Below are 22,125 nucleotides of genomic sequence, written 5' to 3' on the forward strand. Positions count from 1 at the left end.
ATCAACAAAATATGGAGACGTATCGTGAGCTAGATACCGTTGTACTATTGTATATGCTTATTTTCTTAGTGGCCGATTGCGTGTGTGGTGTGGTGGGCACATCATTTCTAGTTGTGGTGGGTCAACATGAAGACTCATGGGTCGGTTCCTTCCCGCACCACATATAGGTTGGACCGAGACGTGTTATACGAAGACCCATGTGGAGGACTCGGCGTACAACACGAAGCTACCAGAGTCGCGGAGGACTCTATCCCCACTGGTGATAAGCCGACTATATATGATTTGTAACCCTAGGCCCTTAGTATGTTATACAAGCTTGGGGGCTAGTTCGTCGATAGTATACACACATGCACAATGCTTGGTATTCACGTGTACTTTGTACACACCCCTATCACTAATATACAGTACCAAGAGTAGGCTCTTTCTTCAACTGCAATTGAATTCTAGCATGTGCATGTGTTTATTTCATATTATCGATCCATAGAGTGAGAGTGGTTTGAAATACAGGCACTGGATGCTTTTGCAATTCATATATAAACATTAATTAGTGCACTCCATGTTGTTAGTGTGAAGCACTTTATACATTTGTCACTTGCATGGATACATTCCAAATTGGTAGCTACGAAATAGAATACATGTCGAATTCAACATAAAGGGGGTTTCAAAGATTCGAATTCATAGGAAGTGCATTCAACTATTTGAACCCGAGATAATGGCATTTGTAAATCAGATGTAAAAGGGGGCATCAATCTTTGTTGTGAGTTTGAACATGCTATATATATTCATACGCATATCTAACTTTTTTTTGCAACCAAGGAGATTATATCTGGAACCATGCATGAACTGAGGTAAGTTGCATATTTTTTAATATATACTCGTGTACAATATATATTCAAATGTACCCCCTCCATTCCAAAATAATCGTAGCTTTAGGATTTTCAAGAGTAAAGATTTGTGAAGTTTGACAAATCCTGAAAGTTCAATTCAAGAGAACCGAAAACATTAAGGCCTTCTTTGGTTCATAGGATAGGAATTTTATAGGAATAGGAAAATCATAGGAAGTGAGATGACATGCATGTCAATTCCTATAGAGAAAGAGATGTCATTTGGTGCATAGGATAGGATTTTTTCCATTGAGTCTAGGCTAATGTTTTTTTCCTCCAAAACGTGAAGGATTGATTCCTATACTACATAGGAATAGGAATCCATTCCTACAAACCAAAGGGCTTGAAAGGAATTTTTCCTTTGCAAATCCTACCCTATAGAATTCCTACAAAAATCCTACAAACCAAAGGAGGCCTAATGCTTCTGCTCCCAAATATTGAACGAAGCGCCAAATAGGCCTCTGGTCACCCGAAACCGCGCGAGACTAATGTTTTGGTGGTAGGAAATTACTGTCCTGGCTCTGGCCGTGTAGCCTATCGGCCCGATGTCCGAAGGTCTAAACCAGGGTAGGTTTGTAACTTCACCAAGATGCCAGAGAAGCATTCATACACCGTGGGCGCCTACCCATGCGCTCGGCCGAAATCTATCCCGCCCACATTTGGGACACCTAACATGACTGTCCTACCCCCAACCCGCAATATGTCCGAAATTTTAGATGGGGGGACAGTTTGTAACTTTCCCCAAATTTCAAACAAGCACGTCTCAAACCGAAACATTGTTCCCCCTTAGTTCCCCGCCTCCCTCCGTTTCCCCATTCCTACTCCGTGGGTGCGAAAACGCCCTCTCCACCAGCCGCGAAACCCCAGCCTCCTCCGTCCTCCACCCCATAGCGGCCAATCCACCACCGCCCTCCTCCATCACGCCGGAGCCGGTACCCCGACGTCGTCATCCAACGCAATCGCAACCGCAATGCCCTCAAGGACTTAGCAGCTGAAGCCGAGGCAGAGCTGCCTCCACGATGCCGACGCCAACGTGCGCTGTACCAGAACCACTCCGACCATGCCGTCCTGCGCCTCACTGCTGCGGCTCCACTGGCGCAACCGTCCACCGCACCGGAGCTGTTCCCGCTATGCCGTCGTTCGCCGCCTCGGATCTGCTTCCCCGCCGCCGACAGACGACCACCGCACCACAATCAACAACTTGGCCGTGGATTCGGCCAAGGCTGCACCGTCCTCCACAACTTCTGGTTTGCGGCGAACAACAAGAAGATCGTCGGAAAAACAGAAGGAGGACACAGCACTGCCAGCAGAAAGAGGTACTCCTCTTCCCTTATTCGCTCAAATCTTACGTCTCCGCTCACACCGTATTCATCCCATGAAAGAAACTAGTTGAGCGCTTCTTACTTCATCTTCTTCGGGATACTAAATGCACAAGGTTTCCTCCCTTTTAGTATTTCACCTTTGCTAGAGGTCAGTAGCCCGCCTGGATTTCAATTCAGGGTCAGTCGAACCGCAATTAAAAGAAGCAGCACCCGCTTAGGCGCGCAGAGCACCTAGTCCGCCTGTTCCCCGGGGAAGCGGCGCATCGGTGTCTATCATAGGGGTGTGGGGCGTAGGAGCTGCTTGTGCCCGATCAGGAGGTCGGCGGGGCTTGAATGGATAGCCGGGGGGCGGTGCCAAGCACGGCGGTGCGGTGAGGTCGAGGGGAGGGCGCAAGCAGGGGAGGAATACTGGGCCGGTGGTCGCTGGCGTTTCGAGGAAAATCGTCAACACTGACTCGCTGGAGGTAGATGAAGGCGATCTGCCCGTTCTTTGTACATCGGACAGTGAAGAAAAAATGGACTGACCTATTTGCTTTCAGTCGACTGTTATTTTCATAGAATCCTGTAGTAATTTAGTGTGTCATGCATGTTGTAGAGCTATCATATGTCTCCCGTCATTTATTTCTCACCGACCTGCTATCTGCTACCTTTACACTATACTAATTGTGCACACACTTCACCCATACTCACACTATTGTTTTTTTATGCATGGGTATTTTAGACTCTGACGCAGTGTTGATGAATGCAGAAAAGAAAAGACAGAAGTCGCTCCAGTGTAATTCGAAGATAAGCACTAAGCATTCCAGCGCTCTAACGGGTGCAGTGTCAGCAGTTGGAGACAGTAAACTTAGCTCTGCATTTGATGATCTCAATTGCCACACACAACCATCCCAGGTGCTTGCTTTAACTTCGTGTTGTCAAATGTGGTTGCATGTTGCATATGGTGTCTAGCTTGTATTGCTTCCAATTTGGTTAAATTGCATCTGCTTACTTTACACATTATACCTTTGATAATGACATGCCTTCCTGTTTTTGATACATACTACATATGTCTATTAACCATGTTTGTACATCAAACTAATGCTCTTTTGTATCCCTCGTCAATCACTTATGATGAGACAGTCACCCGGGTGGGTTTCTGTGAGACGCCATACTCGTTTAAAGAGTGCAGTGTCATCCTCCCCACATTATTCTCAAGAAACAGCAAGGCTAAATGAAGATAGTCAACGTAGCTCTCTAGTTGATCACCGCAATTCCCCCACACCACCATCGCAGGTGCTTGCTCTTACTTGGCAGTGTGATATGTAGTGTTCGTCTTAGATGAAAGTAGTGTTCGTCAGTATCATGCATCAATGAGTTCTGAAGAGCAAATTTTATTCCTTTTTCTTGTGGGTTTGACTTGACAAGGCAAAATCAAGAAAGAGGAAGGAAAAGAGTAAGGAAGGCGATGATGGTGGTCCTCTGCAGCAACGTAAATGGAGCATCTGTACTGATTCTCCTTGTACTGATAGTGCATTACAAGGTCCAAGTCTCCGCTCCCCTACTCCATCATCCAAGGTGCTTGATTTAACTTGGCAGTGTGATATCTGGTTGCATGTTGCATATGGTGTCTAGCTCGTATTGCTCCTAATTAGTGTAAACTGCATCTGCTTAGCTTACACATGATACATGTGAATATGACACGCTTTCCTGTTTTTGGTACATACTATATCTTATGATAAGGCACCTTTAGGTCGCCACTGTGATATTGGTTGTGTCTTGCATATGATTTATAGCATGTACTGCTTCTAATTTTTTGAAACGCCATACAGTTTGAACTTGGCAGTGTGATATTGGTTGCATCTTTCATATGGTGTCTAGCTTGCAGTGCTTCTAATTTGTTGAAATGCCTTCTGCTTAGTTACCACATCATAGGTGTGAATATGTCACACCATCCTGTTTTTCATACATATTCCATCCTCGCATCATGTGTTTGCCTTTCATCCGAGTAGTGTTCGTCAGTATCATGCATGAATGAGTTCTGAAGAGCGAATTTTATTCCTTTTTCTTATCGGTTTGATTTCACAATGCAAAATCATTACAGCTGAAGGAAATTAGTCCGGCAGTGGATGATGGTGGTCCTTCGAAGCAACTCAAACATGGGGTCTCTACAGATTCTACTCCGCCATCCTCCCAACAAGATTCGCAAGACAACAAAAGGCTGGATAGTCAACGTAATTGTGTAGATGATGAGCACATCTCCCCTACTCCACCATCACAGGTGCTTGCTCTAACTTGACACTATTATATGTGGTTGCATGTTGCGTATGATGTCTACATTGTATTGCTTCTAACTTGAATTGCATCTGCTTACTTTACACATAATGCCTGTGAATATGACACGTGTTCCTGTTTCTAGAACATACGTGTACATGATGAGCACATCTCCCCTACTCCATCATAGGTGCTTGCTCTTACTTGGAACTGTTATACGTGGTTGCATTTTCCGTATGATGTCTAGTTTGTATTGCTTCTGATTATGTTGAATTGCATCTGCGTAACTTACAACTTATACCTGCAACGATCACTTACCCATAAGACACATTTAACTTGGGACTGTGATGTAGGTTGCATCTTGCATTGTCTTCTAGCTTGTACTGCTTCTAATTTCTTAAAATGGCACTTACGACGAGACACTTTTTACCTGATAGAGTGATATTGGTTGCATGTTCATATGGTGCCTAGCTTTCATTTCTTCTAATTTTGTTGAAATGCCTTCCGCTTACTGTTTTTTCATACATATTCCATCCTCCTATCGTACGTGTGAATATGAAACGCTGTCTTTTTTGTATATATTCCATCCTCCTATCCTGCGCTTGCCTTACATCAAAGTAGTGTTTGTCTGTATCATGCATCAACCAGTTATGCAGAGCTAATTTTATTCACATTCTTGTGTTTTTGACTTCATAAGGCAATATCAGAAAATAGGAAGGAAAAGAGTAAGTTAGGGGATGTTGGTGGTCCTCCGCATCGACGCAAACAGAGACTCTAGATTTTCCACTGCTACTGCTAATGAAGTTGAAGTCCCAAGTTTACATGATGAGTTCATCTCCCGTACTCCACCATCGCAGGTGCTTGCTCTAAGTTCACAGTGTGATAATTGGTTTCATGTTGCATATGTTGTCTAGCCTGTATTTCTTCTATTTTGATTAAATTTCACTTGTTGAGTTTATACGTTATACATGTGCATATGACATGGCTTTCTGTGTCTAGAATACACAACATCTATCTATCATACCATGTTCTTACATCAAAGTACTGCTGTTGTGTATCCCGCATCAGTCACTCATGATTGGACGCTTTTAACATGGCAGTTTGATAGTGGTTGCATCTTGCATTGATTTCTACGTTGTACTGCTTCTAATTTTTCAAATTGCCACTTATGACAAGACACTTTTAACTTGGCAGAGTAATATTGCATCTTTCATATGGTGTCTAGCTTGCATTACTTCTATTTTCTTGAAATCCTTCTGCTTAGTTTGCACATCGTAGCTGCGAATATGTCATGCCGACCTGTTTTTCTTACATATTCCATCCTCATACGGTTGTCTTACATCAAAGTATTGCTTGTCTGTATCATGCTTCAATGAGTTCTGAAGAGTGATTTTAGTCTTTTGTGTTGTGGGTACAGCTTGACATGGCAAAGTCAAAAAGAGCAAGGAAAATAATATAGTAGGGAGTGCTGTTACTCGTTGGGTGAAACGGAAAAGGTTCTGCCGTCGAGATTCTGCTGGTACTTATAGTGCAGTAGAAGGTCCAAGTCCACCGGCTAAGTCTACAAACACAGTATCACCTGCTCCACCACCTGCAGCATCCGCTTCAACTATACCAGCATCTCAACCAGTTACTCGTTCGTTTGCTCCGGAACTGGCCAGTTCCCAAGCTGCCTTCACACCTAACACTACTTCCGAAGCACTGCTGACACAACAGGACTTGGCAAGATCAGATGAACCTCATGAGCATCAACACCAAGACGGTACCTGACCGAGTCAAGTTGCAGTTGCATGCTCCTTTATATGTACTCTTAGAGTTTGATGTACACTAACACTTTCCATATTTGTTGTTGAACTAGCACCACGGCGCAAGCGGAAACAGATATCAGGGATAATGCTTGACAGATTAACAAAATCTAAAGGAGGAAGAATGGAGATCCATTTCGAGGCAGGTTTAAAAGGGCCACGTGATGCTACAGAGTCAGCCAAGTTAGTATCAGAGGCAGCCGTTGCCGTTAGGTGTCATGCACGTATCCTCCCAACGTGGATCCAGTACAGGAATGAGAAAGACAATACCCAGTTTAACACCTTCCTTGACCATTTATCCGTAAGTAATGTTATTCATCGCAATTAGTAATATTGTCTTGCTCTGTCCCATACTTTCTAGCTTCCTCCTAATAAGAATCACATTCTTTTTTCAACAAATGAGGTTCAAGTTGGATCCGAAAGATGATGCAACTAGACAAGAATGCAATCATGTTTTTCAGTCTGCTCTGCGACAGTACCGGTACCACCTTAGAAAATCTCACTTTGAAGGCAAGGCTAACAATGAAATCGCCCAAACATCTCTAGTGTAATATATTACAGATGAAGACTGGACAGCCCTCGTTAAACACTGGTCTGATCCAAAGTATCAGGCAGGCTATATGTATTTGATCAGACTAGATAATGAACTTGTATTTGTGTATGTGCCTTACAAGTGTATCTTCTTCTAGGCTAACTGTTTGAAGAACAAAACCAACCGTTCTAAAGTGAAATTCCAACAGACCACAGGATCTCGTAGCTATATTGCACACTGCGAGGCTCTTGTAAATAGCTGCTACTTGCTTCTTTTTTGTGCTATATTATCGTATCTATATTGACTTGTTCCAAATACAGAGGAAATCCTGTGCGGACCAAAAAGAACCTGAATCGAATGTAGTGAAAATCTTCAAGGATTGCCACACCAGCAAGATGAAGGGCATGAGCAGACCAGTTCAAGCCGCTGTTGTAAGTCCTTACTCCTCCTGCCTTGAACTGATTGGTACTGTGATGTGTTCATTTAACTACGTGGTTTGCAACCAGTGTCAGTTACTCTGTTCACTTTTATTCACAGTTGTCTTAACGTATCATTTCACCTTACATGGTTTAAAAGAGATGAAGGATATTCTTTTGGTCTTGATCTACAATCTAGTTGTTATGTTCACGTGCGCACACAATGATAGAATAGCATGTTTGTTTTATATCTGTTTGCCCATGATATGAATGATGTCATACTATGTTCATCCTACTTTAAACCATGTCTCTTTATCCTTAGATGTCAACAAATGTGAGGAAATAGACAATACAGTAGGCATGCTACATGGGCATATGTTCTGAAAGTGATTTTATTATGTAGTTGGCACTACAATACATGCTAATGTATTACAGTAGTTCACCAAAATAAGTTATGTATAAACGTTTAACCTACTTTGTTTGTTTTTGTCTCATTAGTAACTTATCTGGTACACTAATCTACAAGTTCAAACTTTCAGGAAGCTATGGAACAAATGATTGAATAGCCACAACCACCTGAAGGTGACGAGGCTACTACAGGCACAATGTCACCTCTTGCTGCAGTGCGTCAGTATCTCTCCACTAACAGTGCAAAACGCACCTTCCTGTGTAATTATGGGTTCGTTGTCAAGGTAACCTCGTCCAAATCGCCTACTGAAAAAAATCTTCCTGCTAGACAGAGTGACATATTAGTGCTCCAGACACAAGTCCAATCCCTAATGGACGTTGTTTCGGAAACAAGAACAATGGCTGAGAAATGTCGTCAAGATATAAATGGTTTTGAAACGAGACTATCAAACATTCGCTTCGTTGTTCAAGAGCAATGGCGGAAAAAAGGTGGAGATCATGCTGCTCCATCAGATTCTACAGCCTGAAATATTAGCATCAGGTCAAATGATCAGTGCTTCTATACATCTGATGGTGCTTTTATCTGGAAGGACTGTAAACTTTATGCCAACAGGCCTTTTGTTGTATGGTTGGAATTTATTTTGTTGTGATACAACATTTATGATGCTGCCTCAGGCTGTAGTAATTACAACGCTATTTTTGTATAGTGTAGGTTTATCTTAGTAATGTATTTGGCCGAAACCTTCGTAGGAGCCCAACATTCCAATATTCGTCGGGCCCATTCCAATTGGGCTAAAAACGATTACGGGACAAAATTGGCATGTAGCCCACTAAAAATATCTGGGCCTAAATCAGCATAAGCTTTCATATTTTTCTGGTAGGCATGTGCCCATAGTGGGCCTTTAACAGGCCTAAACATAATTTGGGCCCTCAGTAAAAATAGGCCATTTACAGGTGTAAATATCTCGAGCCCATAAAATACATGGGCCTCTAATAGACCGAAAGTGAGATTGGGCCCTGATTCTGCCAAATAACCCACTGGACTTTAACAGGCCAAAATTCGGACGGGCCGTAAATGCGCCGACCTAATACACAGGCCTTTAACAGGCCGGAACTTCGGTCGGGCTAGATTATCGTCATTTTATATGGGCCGTTAATGGGCCTGATATGACGTTGGGCCACATTTGGCCCATGGTTTACGTCCGGCATTAACAGGCCGAAAGTGGCCTAAACCTATAGTGGGCCTCTAACAGGCCGAATGTCAGACATGGCTGAATATGACCCAAATCCTTCACGGTCGTTTATGGGCCGAAAGTTTTGATGGCCTGTAAATGGGCCCAAATGAAGCTGGACCTTTAACAGGCCGGAAATACACCGTGCCGTAATTTGGCCCAATTACTTAGTAGACTGTTAACAGGCCAGAAGTGACCATGGGCCACGTTGATGACAAGTTTAGGACAGGCCGTTGACGGGCCGATTTGACAGAGAATGTTGGGCCTTTAGCTGGGCCGGCGCATTATGGTCGTCAGAATCTTGTGGGCCTTTAGCTGGGACGGCCCATTGTGGTCCGCAAAATCTTGTGGGCCTTTAGCTGGGCCGGCCCATTATGGTCTGCAAAATTGTGTGGGCCTTTAGCTGGGCCGGCCCATTATGGTCCGCTAAATTTTGTGGGCCTTTAGCTGGGCCGGCCCATTATGGTCCGCTAAATCTTATGGGCCTTCGGTTGGGCCGGCCCATTTAATCTTTGTGGGCCACTTTTGGGCCGGTCCACGTGTCAACATATCATAGGCCCATCTCGACCGTTGGATGAGTGACACATGTGCCAACGCGGAGCTGACGCGTGGATCCGTCAGCCAATGAGAATTTTACACGTGGAAAATCGGCATTGGTCGTGGCTGTTAACGGGTTATCGGATCCAAAATCCGACCCGATAGCTTAACGGCGTTCCGTTACGGTGGATGCCACGTGTTGGTCACCCTTGACGAAGGCACTTCTGTGACGCGCGATTTATCGTCATGGAAGTGGACACTTCCGTGATGATAATTTTGGTAATGTCATGGAACACTTCTACGACAGCACAGGTATGACTATCTTGATTCTGTCATAAATTTGTCATGGATGTACATGCATGACAGAAAACGCGACCTACTGTGACAAACACGTATCATCACGGAAGTGTATTTTTTTGTAGTGAAGGTATACCCAATAGTTTCTTTAGGGTATCCTATGAAGACGCATTTTTCCGATTTGGGTTCGAGCTTTTCAGGTTGAAGTTTCTTGACATAAGCATCGCATCCCCAAACTTTCAGAAACGACAGCTTAGGTTTCTTAACAAACCACAATTCATACGGTGTCATCTCAATGGATTTCGACGGAGCCCTATTTAAAGTGAATGCGCCAGTCTCTATAGCATAACCCCAAAATGATAGCGGTAGATCGGTAAGAGACATCATAGATCGCACCATATCCAATAGGGTGCGATTACAACATTCGGACACACCATTACACTGTGGTGTTCTAGGCGGCGTGAGTTGTGAAACTATTCCACATTTCCTTAAGTGCGTGCCAAATTTGTGACTCAAATATTCTCCCCCACGATCTGATCGTAAGAACTTGATTTTCCTGTCACGTTGATTCTCAACCTCACTCTGAAATTCCTTGAACTTTTCAAAGGTCTCAGACTTGTGTTTCATTAAGTAGACATACCCATATCTACTCAAGTCATCAGTGAGGGTGAGAACATAACGATAGCCACCGCGAGCCTCTACACTCATTGGACCGCACACATCAGTATGTATGATTTCCAATAAGTTGGTTGCTCGCTCCATTTTTCCGGAGAACGGAGTCTTGGTCATTTTGCCCATGAGGCATGGTTCGCACGTGTCAAATGATTCATAATCAAGAGACTCCAAAAGTCCATCTGCATGGAGTTTCTTCATGCGTTTGACACCAATGTGACCAAGGCGGTAGTGCCACAAGTATGTGGGACTCTCATTATCAACCTTACACCTTTTTGCATTCACACTATGAATATGTGTAACATCGCGTTCAAGATTAAATAAGAATAAACCATTGACCAGCGGGGCATGACCATAAAACATGTCTCTCATATAAATAGAACAACCATTATTATCAGATTTAAATGAGTAGCCATCTCGTATTAAACGAGATCCAGATATAGTGTTCATGCTCAAAGCTGGTACTAAATAACAATTATTGAGGTTTAAAACTAATCCCGTAGGTAAATGTAGAGGTAGCGTGCCGACGGCGATCACATCGACCTTGGAACCATTCCCGACGCGCATCGTCACCTCGTCCTTCGCCAATCTCCCTTTATTCCGCAGTTCCTGTTTCGAGTTACAAATATGAGCAACTGCACCGAATATGTGTAACAGCGCTGGTTAGGTACACACAATAACATGTATATCACATATACCTTTGGTATTGCCGGCCTTCTTATCCGCTAAGTACTTGGGGCAGTTCCGCTTCCAGTGACCGTTTCCCTTGCAATAAAAGCACTCAATCTCAAGCTTGGGTCCATTCTTTGGCTTCTTCCCGGCAGCTTGCTTACCGGACGCGGCAAATCCCTTGCCATCCTTCTTGAATTTCTTTTTACCCTTGCCTTTCTTGAACTTCGTGGTTTTATTCACCATCAACACTTGATGTTCCTTTTTGATTTCCACCTCCGCTGATTTCAGCATTGAATATACCTCGGGAATGGTCTTTTCCATCCTCTTTTCATCACAAAGCTCTTGTAGCTAGGTGGGAGCGACTGAAGGATTCTGTCAACGACCGCATCATCCGGGAGATTAACTCCCAGCTGAGACAAGCGGTTGTGCAACCCAAACATTTTGAGTATGTGCTCGCTGACGGAACTATTCTCCTCCATCTTACAACTATAGAACTTGTCGGAGACTTCATATCTCTCGACCCGGGCATGAGCTTGGAAAACCATTTTCAGCTCTTGGAACATCTCATATGCTTTGTGTTGCTCAAAACACTTTTGGAGCCCCGGTTCTAAGCTGTAAAGCATGCCGCACTAAACTAGGGAGTAATCATCACTACGCGTCTGCCAAGCATTCATAACGTCTTGTTCTACAGGGAAAACATGTGCTTCACCTAGCAGTGCATCAAGGGCATATGCTTTCCTGGCAGCTATGAGGATAATCCTCAGGTTATGGACCCAGTCCGTGTAGTTGCTGCCATCGTCTTTCAGCTTGGTTTTCTCTAGGAACGTGTTGAAGTTGAGGGCAACATTAGCGTGGGCCATTTGATCCACAAGACATATTGCAAATATTTTTAGACTATGTTCATGATAATTAAGTTCATCTAATCAAATTATTTAATGAACTCCCACTCAGATAGACATCCCTCTAGTCATCTGAGTGATACATGATCCGAGTCAACTAGGCCATGTCCGATCATCACATGAGACGGACAAGTCATCATCGGTAAACATTTTCATGTTGATCGTATCTTCTATACGACTCATGTTCAACCTTTCGGTCTTCCGTGTTCCGAGGCCATGTCTGTACATGCTAGGCTCGTCAAGTCAACCTAAGTGTATTGCGTGTGTAAATCTGGCTTACACCCGTTGTATGCGAACGTTAGAACCTATCACACCCGATCATCACATGGTACTTTAGAACAACGGACCTTAGCAACGGTGCACAGTTAGGGGGAACACTTTCTTGAAATTATTGTGAGGGATCATCTTATTTATGGTACCGTCGTTCTAAGCAAATAAGATGTAAAACATGATAAACATCACATGCAATCAAATAGTGACATGATATGGCCAATATCATTTTGCTCCTTTTGATCTCCATCTTTGGGGCGCCATGATCATCATCGTCACCGGCATGACACCATGACCTCCATCATCATGATCTCCATCAGCGTGTCTTCATGAAGTTGTCTCACCAACTATTACTTCTACTACTATGGCTAACAGTTAGCGATAAAGTAAAGTAATTACATGACGTTTATGTTGACACACAGGTCATAAATAAATTAAGACAACTCCTATGGCTCCTGCCGGTTGTCATACTCATCGACATGCAAGTTGTGATTCCTATTACAAGAACATGATCAATCTCATACATCACATATATCATTCATCACATCCTTTTGGCCATATCACATCACACGGCATATGCTGCAAAAAAAAGTTAGACGTCCTCTAATTGTTTTTGCAAGTTTTACGTGGCTGCTATAGGTTTCTAGCAAGAATGTTTCTTACCTACGCCAAAACCACAACGTGATATGAAAATTTCTATTTACCCTTCATAAGGACCCTTTTCATCGAATCCGATCCGACTAAAGTGGGAGAGACAGACACCCGCTAGCCACCTTATGCAGCTAGTGCATGTCAGTCGGTGGAACCAGTCTCACGTAAGCGTACGTGTAAGGTCGGTCCGGGCCGCTTCATCCCATGATGCCGCCGAATCAAGATAAGACTAGTAACAGCAAGTAAATTGACAAAATCCATGCCCACAACAACTTGTGTTCTACTCGTGCATAGAAACTACGCATAGACCTAGCTCATGATACCACTGTAGGTGATCGTAGCAGAAATTTAAAATTTTCTACGCATCACCAAGATTAATCTATGGAGTTATCTAGAAACAAGAGGGAGAGGAGTGCATCTACATACCCTTGTAGATCGCGAGCGGAAGCGTTCAAGAGAACGGGGTTGATGGAGTTGTACTCGACGTGATCCAAATCACTGATGATCCTAGCGCCGAACGGACGGCACCTCCGCGTTCAACACACATACGGAGCGGAGACGTCTCCCGTGCCTTGATCTAGCAAGGAGGAGGGAGAGGTTGAGGAAGAGAGCTCCAACAATAGCATGGCGGCGTGGTGGTGGTGGAGCGGCAGTACTCCGGCAGGGCTTCGCCAAGCTCTTAACGGAGGAGGAGAGGTGTTGGGGAGGGGAGGGGCTGCGCCTTTGATGTGGTATGCAGCCCTCCCCTTGCCACTCTATTTATTGGGGAAGGAGGAAGGGGCTGGGCCCCTCTAGATGAGATCTAGAGGGGGGCGGCGGCCAAGGGGGTGGCTTGCCCCCCAAGCAAGGGGGGGCGCCCCCTCTAGGGTTTCCCCCCCAACCCTAGGCGCATGGGCCCAAGGGGGGATGCGCCCAGCCCACTTGTGGCTGGTTCCCTTTCCTCTACGGCCCATGAGGCCATCCGAGAGAGGTGGCCCCTCCCGGTGGACCCCCGGAACCCCTCCGGTGGCCCCGGTACAATACCGATATGCCCCTGAACCTTTCCGGTGACCGTATGACAACTTCCTATATATAAATCTTCACCTCCGGACCATTCCGGAACTCCTTGTGACGTTCAAGATCTCATCCGGGACTCTGAAAAACATTCGGTAATCACACACAAGTCTTCCTAATAACCCTAGCATCATCGAACCTTAAGTGTGTAGACCCTACGGGTTCGGGAACCATGCAGACATGATCGAGACAACTCTCCGGCCAATAACCAACAGCAGGACCTGGATACTCATGTTGGCTCCCACATGTTCCACGATGATCTCATCGGATGAACCACTATGTCGAGGATTCAAGCAATCCCGTATACAATTCCCTTTCTCAATCGGTACGTTACTTGCCCGAGATTCGATGGTCGGTATCCCAATACCTCGTTCAATCTCGTTACCGGCAATTCACTTTACTCGTTCCGTAACACATCATCCCGTGACCAACCCTTAGTCACATTGAGCTCATTACGATGATGTCTTACCGAGTGGGCCTAGAGATACCTCTCCGTCATATGGAGTGACAAATCCCAGTCTCGATTTGTGCCAACCCAACAGACACTTTCGGAGATACCCGTAGTGCACCTTTATAGTCACCCAGTTACGTTGTGACATTTGGCACACCCAAAGTATTCCTACAGTATCCGGGAGTTAAACAATCTCATGGTCTAAGGAAAAGATACTTGACATTAGAGAAGCTTTAGCAGACGAACTACACGATCTTGCGCTATGCTTAGGTTTGGGTCTTGTCCATCACATCATTCTCCTAATGATGTGATCCCGTTATCAATGACATCCAATGTCCATGGTCAGGAAACCGTAACCATCTATCGATCAACGAGCTAGTCAACTAGAGGCTCACTAGGGACATGTTGTGGTCTATGTATTCACACATGTATTACAATTTCCGGATAACACAATTATAGCACAAATAATAGACAATTATCATGAACAAGGAAATATAATAATAACCATTTTATTATTGCCTCTAGGGCATATTTCCAATAGTTGTGACAACTGATGATGTTTGCATCACATTCTTGCCTGATACCTCAACAGCACCCCATACTTTACGTGAACCATTGAGCAAGTAAGGTATAATTAATAATAATATGTGATGCGGCAACGGTTACGCATATCAAATCTCTTGAACTAATACAAATATAGTTCTGACCACACATTAGCTCTTAGAACAATTTGACTTTTATTTAAATTCAGGCATCTTAACCTAGTGTACTCTATAATAGTAGTACGCTAAATACTTGGGATTTGCTTGGGGAGTCCCAGTAAAACATAGAATCCAAATCATAGTATGATTTCATCTTATCTGGTGGTTTGGTAATGCGACTATTAATCTGATCCATTTTTGGATCAATAAATTCCATTTTTTCAGAACAGAATCATGAACAACCTAGACCAACTCAAAAGTTCAGAAATTATTGGCAGCTCTAAGAACTGTTTGACTTAAGTTAAGGAAACTTAACCCAGTGCACTCTATAATAGTACACTTAATACCTGGGATTTGCTTGGGAAGGCCCAATTCTGAACGTAAAAAAATGTTTGGTTTTCTTCCTCAAACATGAACAAACAAATAAAAATGTTTGGTTGAAATAGAGTAATCACGGAGTTTGATCAGAAGTATATGAACAGTAGCACTAGTTTGTGGTGTTCACAAATGATTCATTCTGAAAATATGTTCTAATCAGAGAAGCAAAACTTTCCTGTATACATGAACATAAAACCATACTGCAGAGATTACTTTTTAGTGAGCATGCATATGTAGCAACTAGTCAATAAGCATGTAAGTTGCTGAAAAACCAAGCAACCACTGGATAAAAAGAAACAGTTTAACATGAGCACACTTAGCAACCACTAACTTAACATTTTCCTCAAATACTGCATTTTTATTAAATTGTTGTGGACAACCTAAAAACACATTGAGATTGTTAGCAGTGATTATAATGATTCCACCAAAAGCATTAAAACAGAGATCATGAGAAGCAGTGGATACCCAAGTTTCGAGCACATGCATCGACAAAAGACCTTAAATGGACATGGATCTATCTTGAACGGATTCCCTTCAAAGGCAGCCTGCAAATAAATAATAAGCAGACCAAAATATGTTCGTTTCAGACTTGGAATTCACATGATGAAACACAGAGCCAATGTCTGCCATTTGTTGGAAGAGATCATGAACTCCACACCAGTCCAACTTATGGCAATTTATATCCTACACAAGCATTTTGTTTCATGATATCTCCAAAGTGGCCAGGTTAGCTACTACCAGTTTCAGATAGTCCATTGGTCATTTCTAATTGTGTTTTGGGCATTCAACATGCCACCGCCATCACCAGCTTGAAAGCAGTAACCGCAGCAGAGGTAGGATAGGAATCATCCTGGTTACGTGTTATCGAACCACGCTATGTACTTTGTGGCAGGTAACACTGTGTGCTTAACATTTCTGAATCACATCTAAAGAGTTGGGAGTTTGACAGTAAATTAACTAAACATTCTGATGACCCCCCTCATACTAGTATAGTACATGAGCTAAACTAGGAATAAAACAACCAAATGCCTAATTGCAGGTGGTCACTAGTATAGTACAGGATCATCTTTGCACTAGCGATTTTATAGATATCATCTACACATACATGCCAGCTGAAGACCAGCAGTTGGTACCAATCAGAGAGGGAGGGTAAGTGTCTAGGGAGGAGGGGACCTGGACGAAATCCTCGATGCGGTCATTGCAGCAGTGCGCCTTGGGCTGCCGCTTGTCCCCCTCTGGCAAACCCCACGGGCTCTCCCACCTCGGCACCGGCCTCTACTCGCTCTCGCTCATCCTCCTCCTCCCCTACCAACACCACCACCGCTCTTCCCTGTCCACTCCAAGAAAAGGACCAAAATGGCAGCTCAAATCCAATCCACACATGAATCCTACTCGGAACCATTGATGGAGAGATCAGAGCAGGCCGACTCACCTCGCAACCACCGCTCCTCCCCTACACGCGTCGGTGACGAGAGATCCGAAGATCGAGACGACGATGGCTGCTTCTCTTCCCCGACCATGGTGGTGCACTAAAGGAGGCTCCTCCAAGGCGACCATCGAGAAGACGAGTTGAGGGTGGTGGAAGGTAGGTTAGGGCGCCGGCGTCCCTGTGGCCGTCGTTTGGGAGGTAGAGGAGGCAGCGGCGGCGGGATTGGGAGGAGCAACATCGAGGAGAAGATTGGGTGGGGCGTGGGAGGGAGAGGGGAGAGAACTCACCGCTTAGTTGTGGTGTGGTGCGACTAAGTGGCAGGGCATGTCGATTAGTTGTAGCGCGGAGGCACGGGTGCGGCGCTGCTGCTAAGTGAGGCACATCAACTCACCCCGTCTATTCGTATTAGTAGCGTTGGATGGCACACCGCGCTACTACTATCCACTTAGTAGTAGCGCAGCTTTTATACACCATGCTACAACTATAGTCTATTACCTGGGCATGGTGAGAACCACTTAGTAGTACCATGCCCAAAAGAAAGCAACGCTGCTGCTAAGCCATATCAGTAGCGCGTTTTGTACCCAGCGCTACTGGTAATTACCAGTAGCGTGGGGACACAAACAAACGCTACTGGTAAACTTCTATGTATAAGCATTTTCCTAGTAGTGTCCAATTCTTCCTTCTTCATCAGAAGTGAAGAAGACCAAGGCTGCAGAGCGTGTAGCTGTGAAGAAAAGGAAAGCATCAACTTCATCAGAATCTTCAGCTCCAAAGAAGATGAAGAAATTGACTAGCTCTTTTGAAAATCTGATTGATGATGTTCCAGTCTCAAGCATGCCATCAAAGGAACTTGTTCCTTTTGATGAAGAATACGTGATCCCAAGCGGATCCGATGAAGACATTCCTTCTGCTGCTTCTTCAGAGCAGTTGGATGAAGAAATTGAAGTGGATGCAATCCCTTCAACACCGGTTGTCTCATCGCAGATGCCTCAGTTTACTACTGAAGAGGCTGGTGTTGAAGAAATAAATGAAGATGAGGATGTGGACATTGGGTGCACAACGCCAGTGATGAATGATGACTTTTGGGAAAGTCAGCACCCCAATTCTCCTTTGTTTACTCCTCTGCAACAAATTCCTCAGTCCCCCGTGACTACTGAAGTTCAAATGGGATCTGAAGAACCACACCCCATTCCGTCTATACCTAAAGAGATTCTAGCCACTAGTGCTGATGAAATTGCTGCTGAAGAATTGAAGACCCAGGCTGCCACTGAAGAAGAAACTGAAATTCCTCAGCCTGTGGATCCCGAGATTGAGATTCCTGAGGTTGTGATGCAATTGAATGACACTCCTCAGCCCAAGCCAAAGGACCCTTTCTCAAAGATGCAAAAATTCAAGGCTGATGTCTTCTTCCACAAGCATGTATTCTTCACGAACTACAACCCCTACGACTCTGCTTGTCTTAGAAGGAAGCGTTTCTGGACTGCCAGCCAAGCAAACTTCTATTCTTTGCTGCTTTTCAACAAAGACAAAGTCTTCGACCATGAGCATATTCCTCACGTAGACATGGAATCACTGCCCTGCTTCATGCCAATCCTCAGTGTTCTTCATGACCCTGGACTGCTCAACTTTTGCACTGATATTATTGATTGGAATGAGGAGCTAATTCTTCAGTTCTATGCAACACTGCAAATCACAGGAGATGCTGAAGATGTGAACTCTTGGGTATTGGACTGGATGACAGAGAATACACAGTTCAAAGCACCTTCCTCTGAATTGCTTCATGCCCTGCCTGTGAGTCCTCCCCTTGAAGGCGCTCGTTGCATATATCATGAACCTGAACTTACCGCTCACTACATGCAAGTGTTGATGAAGCCTCTGAAGCCCAGTCAAGCCCCAAGGACCAAATTCCTCGTGAAGGAATTGCTGTGTGTGCCTAGAACTGTCTATCACATTCTGTTGAAGACATTGAGTCCAATAAAAGGCCAAGACTCGAATTATGAAGAAGTTGCTAGCATCATGAAGAATCTTCTATTCAACATCATACATGGCATTCCTATCAACTACCATGACTTCTTCATGAGGACTCTGGCAAATGTTGTGCTCTGTCCATTTGAGTTGAAGCCTTATGCTCCTTGGATTATGAGATTCCTCAGAACAAGGTCTTCACTCAACTACAAGGCTGATTTTCAGAATCATGTCAGTTACTTGCCCCCAATAGAAGTCCTCAAGCGGACATTTTCCTCATCTGATGAAAAGGGCAAGGCTACTGCTATTATTGATGAAGGCATTCGTCCATTGGATGGTCTGTTCTGCAAAGCTGCATCCTACTCCACCAATGATGACTCTGCCAATCATGACTCTGCCGTAAATGCTTCAAAGCAAAATCCTCAAGGCACAGCTCCAAGGGTGATGACTGATCGTGAGCTTCTCCTTAGTCTTCACTAGAAGGTCGATCGCAACCACAAATGGGTTAAGCGTCAGTTTGGTTCTATTCTTCACAACATGACTGCTACACACAATGCAGTGTAGAAAAACAATTACTACCTCCATGAAGTCTTCGGTCGCACCTGAGCTGTTTTGTCACATCTGTATTGTGAAGATGATCTGAAGCAAATGGGTCTCAAGCAGGACTTTGACTGGTCTCAGCCACCGGCGAAGGAATTCAAGAAGACCAAAGTTCCTTCCTGGGTAGCCAGCTCATATTCTTCATCACACGCGACTGATGAACGTGAAGACTTGGACAACACTGCGGCAGGCCCTACCTCAACAACCGACCCCAACAATGCTGGCGCTCCTTCATCGACTCAGTGATGATATACTTCAGGAGCGTTAGTCCTCATTTTTGTCCTTTTTGGTCATTCGATGACAAAGGGGAGAAATTTGAGTTAGTCTTCAAGCGGGTCTACTTATATGGGCATTTTTTCTTAGTTACAACTCTCGTTCTTTTGAAGACTTTGTTGGATCGAGTTGTAAAATTAAAACCCGATGGTGTTCTGATACTTTTGCTGTGTTCTTATGCATGCTTATTCCTCAGATATGTTAATGCACGCATGTTGAATTACATTAGTCACCATATTTCATCATGCATTTCAAATTCTTCATATTATATGTTAAATGCATGTATGAATTACAAGATATAGGGGGAGATCTCCATGATTCTACTCTTCAAGTGTGCATTGCTTCAAAAGCTAATTCCTCGCTATGCACATCTTCATGGGGAGTTCTTCTATATCTTGCAATCAAATTCCTCAATATCAGTATTTACACTTCATATGTTTATCCCCGTTGAAAACTTAACCTATATTGTCATCAATCACCAAAAGGGGGAGATTGTAAGTGCATCTAGTGCCCCTTAGTGATTTTGGTGTATTGAAGACTTATAGGTTAAGGGACTGATGCGTTTGTGAGTGTACACAGGTCTATAAGTCTATGAGGAGTTTGATATTTACAAAGAATGTCGACCCCTAAAAATGAAGTTCTTCGACTGAAGACTTTGGATTTCTGAAGACTTTGAAAGTGAAGAAATTGGTGTGACCGTGAAGACTTGGTATTCATTCGAGGAACATGAAGCGTGAAGACTTTTTTTTCGTAGTTTCATTTTCTCTTTCTTGAGTCATAGGAAACACTTTGCCGTCTGCCAGCTCTTTGCCATCTTCTAGCTGACGGCAAAGAAGCTCTTTGCCATCAGCTACCCAAAAGCAGACGGCAAAGAAGCTCTTTGTCGTCCGCGAGCTCTTTGCCGTCTGCCAGCAGACGGCAAAGAATCTTTGCCGTCCGCTGGCAGACGGCAAAGAGAGAGGTGGCCCCCACCCCCCGCCCATTTGGAAAAAAACTTAACGGCCCACCTCTTTGCCGTTTGCCAGCAAACGGCAAAGAGGCAAAAGGGCGGACGTCAAAGAGAGGCGGACGGCAAAGAGGACACTACCTAACGGCCCGTACCCCTTCGCCCGTTACTCTCTGTTATCTCCTCGCCGACGCGCCCCGCCACCACTTCCCACCCCACCGCCGCCACCGCCGCCCGCCGTGCGCCGCCGCCCCCACCACTCGCCGCCGCCCGGTCGCCCCACCACCCGCCGCCCCACCGGCCCCCCGCCCCGTCGCCACTGCCACCCGGCGCCGTCGCCCCACCACCCGTCGCCCCCGCCGCCCGGTCGTCCCCCGCCGCCCCACGCCCCACCGCCCCGGGTCCGGCCCCCCACCGCCCCCGCGCCCCGGCCAGCTCCTCCACCGGGGGCCTCCTCCACCGCCCCGCCCCCCTCCTCCACCGGCCCTGCCCCAGGTGAGCCCCCCTCCTTTTTTTCTGTTTTTTTTTCTCTTTTTTCCTTTTTAGTTTTAGTTTAGATTTAGTTTTAGTTTTAGTTTTAGGTTTAGTTTTAGTTTAGTTTTAGGTTTAGATTTAGTTTTTTCCTTTTTTTCTGTTTTATTAGTTTTAGGTTTATGTTTAGTTTAGATTTAGTTTTAGTTTTAGTTTTAGGTTTAGTTTTAGGTTTAGTTTAGTTTGAGGAAAGAAGAAGAAGAAGAAGAAGAGAAAAGGAGGAGAGGAGGAGAAGAAGAAGAGGAAAAAGGAAAGGAAGAAGAAGAGGAGGAGGAGGAGAAGAAAAAAGAAGAAGAGGAAGAAGAAGAAGAAAAAAGAGGAGAGGAGGAGAAGAAGAAGAGGAAAAAGGAAAGGAGGAAGAAGAAGAAGAAGAAGAAGAAGAAGAAGAAGGAAAAAGGAAGAAAAGGAAGAAAAGGAAGAATAGGAAGAAGAAGAAGAAAAGGAAAAAAGAGGAAAAAACCCCGACCCGACACGGCACCCCGACCCCGACCCGGCACCCCGACACGACACCCCAACCCCTAGACCCCGACCCCGACACCCCGACCCTGACCCCGACCCCGACACCCCGACCCCGACCCCGACCCCGACACCCCGACCCCGAGCCTAACCCGACACCCCGACCCCGACACCGACACGGCACCCCGACCCCGACCCGGCACCCCGACCCGACACCCCGACCCCGAGACCCCGACCCCGACACCGACACGACACCCCGACACCGACACCCTAACACCACACCCACCCTTACCCCGACACCGACACGGCACCCCGACCCCGACCAGACACCCCGACCCCGAGACCCCGACCCCGAGCCTGACCCGACACCCCGACCCCGAGACCCCGACCCCGACCCGGCACCCAACCCGACACCCCGACCCCGAGACCCCGACCCCGGGCCTGACCCGACACCCCGACCCCGACCCGACACCCCGACCCTGAGACCCCGAC

The sequence above is a fragment of the Triticum urartu genome, chromosome 6A (genome assembly GCF_056163025.1).
Source record: "Triticum urartu cultivar PI428250 chromosome 6A, HENAU_Tu73, whole genome shotgun sequence".
NCBI classification, from domain to species: Eukaryota; Viridiplantae; Streptophyta; class Magnoliopsida; order Poales; family Poaceae; genus Triticum; species Triticum urartu.